Source organism: Triticum dicoccoides, chromosome 7A (assembly GCF_002162155.2).
Source record: "Triticum dicoccoides isolate Atlit2015 ecotype Zavitan chromosome 7A, WEW_v2.0, whole genome shotgun sequence".
Classification (NCBI taxonomy): Eukaryota; Viridiplantae; Streptophyta; class Magnoliopsida; order Poales; family Poaceae; genus Triticum; species Triticum dicoccoides.
The window spans coordinates 125,265,260-125,269,460 of record NC_041392.1 but is presented as its reverse complement, the minus strand read 5'-3'; the positions used below and the strand labels follow the sequence as shown (position 1 = coordinate 125,269,460).

The 4,201-nt window shown below is 38.1% G+C and overlaps 1 pseudogene; it reads right to left on the bottom strand.

The window, feature by feature from the left end:
• Positions 1 to 2,089: 2,089 nt before the first annotated feature.
• On the bottom strand, positions 2,090 to 3,531 carry LOC119333255 (annotated as a pseudogene).
• Positions 3,532 to 4,201: the final 670 nt, after the last annotated feature.

Sequence of the window (4,201 nt, the reverse complement as noted above, 5' to 3'; positions counted from 1 at the left end):
TTTCATGAATTTAAGCATGACTTGTGCTAGAATATGTAGGAAATATCGAGTACGCCAGATTTGTGTGTTGAGTTTCCTGGTAGTTGCCTTCGGTCAATTTTCATTTAATGTTTCAACTATGAACATAGGAAATGTCTGCTGATGAAAATGATTTCGGTATGTGCGAATATTGCGAAGACGAGCGCAGCCTGTGCGACAGATATTTCCTAGTTGATGATAGGCACTTCAGCATCAAGCTAGACAAGAACTTCGAAGCGCATACAGTAAGTCACAACGACAAGTCTTTTCTCGTAATTAAGCATGATTTCTGCTTCTTTTGCTTCAACTTATAATTTTAATTTTTACTATTCTACTAGCGTATCCCCTGCCAATGCAAGAATTTTTGTCTTGGATAAGATTGGTTTCAGTCCTATGAAAACTATGGAGGTAAAGAGAGTTCGCTTGAAGACCAAGCATCGTTATACTTTCGATGCAAAATTATACAATGCAGACACCTACACGTATTTTGAATGCAAAACTTGGAAAGCACTATGCAAGGCTTATGCATTTAATCTTGATATGCTTATCACCTTTGATATTCGTCTGAAAGATAATACTAAAGGCAATATCGACATCTGGGTCAATGTACAGACGCCTCCAATTCTACCATTATGTGAGTTTCGTAACCATATTTATGTCTTGGATATTGTTTATTCAAAAATAGTTGGCAACTAATTTCTATTGACAACTTATTTCCAATCAAGCAAAAAAGTCCGTCGCTTGGTAGACATGACCTACTACTATCCCGAGGCTGAACTAAACTGCGAGGAGATAACTCATTATGTTTCATGGCTTGAGGATCTTGATGCTGTCAAGAAAAATTATTTTCTTGGACATGAAAATCTTAGTGCTCAAAATGTGCAACCAATAGTGTTTGTATTGAACTACGGTCACATCTATTTAGGAAAGATGGTAGGATTTTTACTATTTTCCTTAGTGCATCTTTTGCATACGTTGTTTTTTAAGCTAAACTTCATTGCTAAGTATGTTACTACGATGTTTTTCAACAGGGACTCCCGATGATAGTTGTGCCTCATTGGATCGAGACTAAAGGTCGCATGGCAATGGTTAGCTTACGGCCAAGACATCCTACATTGCACATGAGTGCATTCAGGATTTCTAAAACCAATCAAGTCTTAATAGTGAAAGACTGCAGCAAAATTGTGAAGGATCGCAGAGAAATACTAAGGGGCAGCAATCAAAAGTGCGGCCCACAATTAGGAGACAGGTTCATCTGCATGCTCCAATATGATGAATCGGGACTGCTACATATATTCTATGCTATTTTACCTAAGAGAGAGAGAGAGAGTAGCAGGAGCGATTAGCTAGCTAGAATGAGTTTGAAGATGATGATGTGCTACACTATGACTATGATGATTAAATAGCTAGTGTTGGTGGTAATGACTATGATGATTATTATTAGCTAGTGTTGGTGGTGATTAGATAGCTACACTATGACTATGATGATTAAATAGTGGTAATGACTATGATGATTATTAGCTAGTGTTGTTGATGATGATATGATGTAAGAGTTTTTATATTAATATAATGATGATGATGATGAGTTATTATATCATTGGGTGAAAGAACCGCGGATTAGTTTCAAGTGGATGGAGCCTAAGTGATCAGTCATGGATTATCAACCGTAGATTAGTTTCAAGTGGATGGTTCGATAATCCATGACTTGATCACTTAGGATCCATCCACTTGAAAATAATCCGCGGTTCTTTCACCCAGTGATATAATAACTCATTATGATGTAACAACAATCTCTAAATTGCTACTGTATGAAAACCTGTATAAAGGTGTATGAATGACGACCTAAAATAAAAAAATAGAATACGGAATAATAGTAGTAGCGCGGGCTGTGAGACGCGCTACTAGTAATTACCAGTAGCGCATTTTCTTCCACACGCTACTACTAAGTAGATATAGCAGGAGCGCATGTCAACGCACGCTACTGCTAACCTTTAGCTGTAGCGTCGTAGCAGTAGCGCAGTTACCTACGCTACTGATAGGCTAAAAACCCGCGCTACTGCTAGGCTTTTCCCTAGTAGTGAATGCATGGCTTCTCCTTGGATGTCTCGGTGAGGATAAGACCAGCTTCAGTCTTATCTGAAGCCTCATCAACCTAGCATAAATGCATGACAGATAAGCATTGTTAACCGTTATGCACATAAAACCAGTACAAGACGACCGGAAATTTCTTAAAAATGCACACTACTGATTAGTGACATGACATTCGATATAAATACCTTCATGAGTACCCAGTCACTGAGAGGCTTCATGTCTTTGACATCATCAGATTTAGGAATACCAATGATGTCATCCGCTTTCGTAATGAGATGCTTGGGGTTGTTGTATTCAACCTCAATCCTAGCATACTTTGAATATACAACTTGAGATCCGGTCTAAATTAAAAAAATACACGGGGTATTTGAAGTATTACTGTATTAGCATAATATTCACCACTAACATAAGCTTTGGTTCAAACTAGTTGGTGCATGGAACTCATCGATTCAGTGGTCTAACTAGCATTCTTGTTTTTCCATCTGGCTAGTTATTGTCGATATCTTGAACCTGGCTACACCCATAGACTGAACTAACTCATTTCTCCACGTAATCCCTCAGGGAAGCTAGATAAATGCCTCTTCAACCATTGTAAAAAATAATATTATGTTTTAAAATTGCATAACCGTTGAATCTCCCATGTTTTTTTCCTTTTGGGACAATTAGTGTGATTGTAAACTCTTTGTCCGTATTCATATTTTTAACTCAAAAAACCAAAAACCCACCACCTGAAGTTCTGAGTTGAAGACACATAAAAGGTAATATATCTGCCTTTCACATGAGTTAGTGTCACATGATAGATCACATCATTAACTTGGTCTTAGTGGCCATGGAGTATACACCATACTCCCTCCGGCCTTCAAAGAATGTACTTCCAACTTTGTAGGAAAGTCAAACTTTTTTATGTTTGACCGTATTTATATAATAATGCACCAACATTTATTCCATCAAGTTAGTAGCATTAGATTCACGATAAAATGTATTTTCATCATATAACTATTTGGTTTCGTAAACATTGCTATATTTTTGCACAAACTCGGTCAAACTTTAAAATAGTTTGACCCTCCAACAAAGTTGGAAGTACACTCTTTAAAGGACGGAGGGAGTATGTTTATTTTAACTTAGTTGGCTACAAGATAGTGACCCCTATCTCACCATATCCACTTACACAGACAGTGCACAATAGAGTAAAAATGTATCAAGACATACAAATAAGTGCACCCCCAAAAGGGAGGAGAAAATTTACAGGTAAGACCTTGGCACCTTATCACCAATGGTTCTACCCCCTCCAACAACAACAACCTCGCCTCCCTAAGCCTTAGACCGTGTAGACGGTGGAAGCAAAATTCTACCAATGGTCTCCTCCTCAGCTGCAGTCAACTTCACAAGCACTTTGTCTCCTAGAAGCTTGAGCAATGTATATTGCAGTTATGTTGACAAACTGTAACCAGCTTATACAACGCCAAAGAAGCACTCCCTAAGAATAATGAATTTTCATTGCCATAGTTTTTATCCTTTTGGTGACGATAGAGGCAGCCTTATCTTGGGGAGCCTCTCAAGGTCTACAAACTCAGCACGAACCAAAATCATTGACTATTCTCTATGGATTACTGCAAGATAACCTGTAATCACTTTCGGGTATTTGAGGCACATAATTATGAGCAAATAAAGGGACCACAATACATGGTTCTCCTAAAAGTGTGGCTCAGCGCCTTCTTGAGCCTCAACAGAGTCCTTCACCAAGGACGGTATTTGTTTCGGCAAGACAGCTAGAAGGGACCATGGCCTACACTATTCTTTCATCAGAGTGACTAACAATGATGAACTAGCCACATGTGATGGCATGAATTTTTTGGCTCCTAATGCGGAAGCTTTCGTCAATACATTTCTTCCAGCTTATTTTGTGCATTATTGCTACACACAACTTGTAGTTCACGATGTAAATTATCTATCTGGTAGTTGAAAATTAGTGTGTATGATATGATGTCCAATTATTTGACTTTAGAGAGTAGTTTAGTGTGGAAGTTGATATTCATGTAATGATGGTGCTCTAGTTTAGTATGCATGTTCGGTATGTCTACTCTTATTCCTT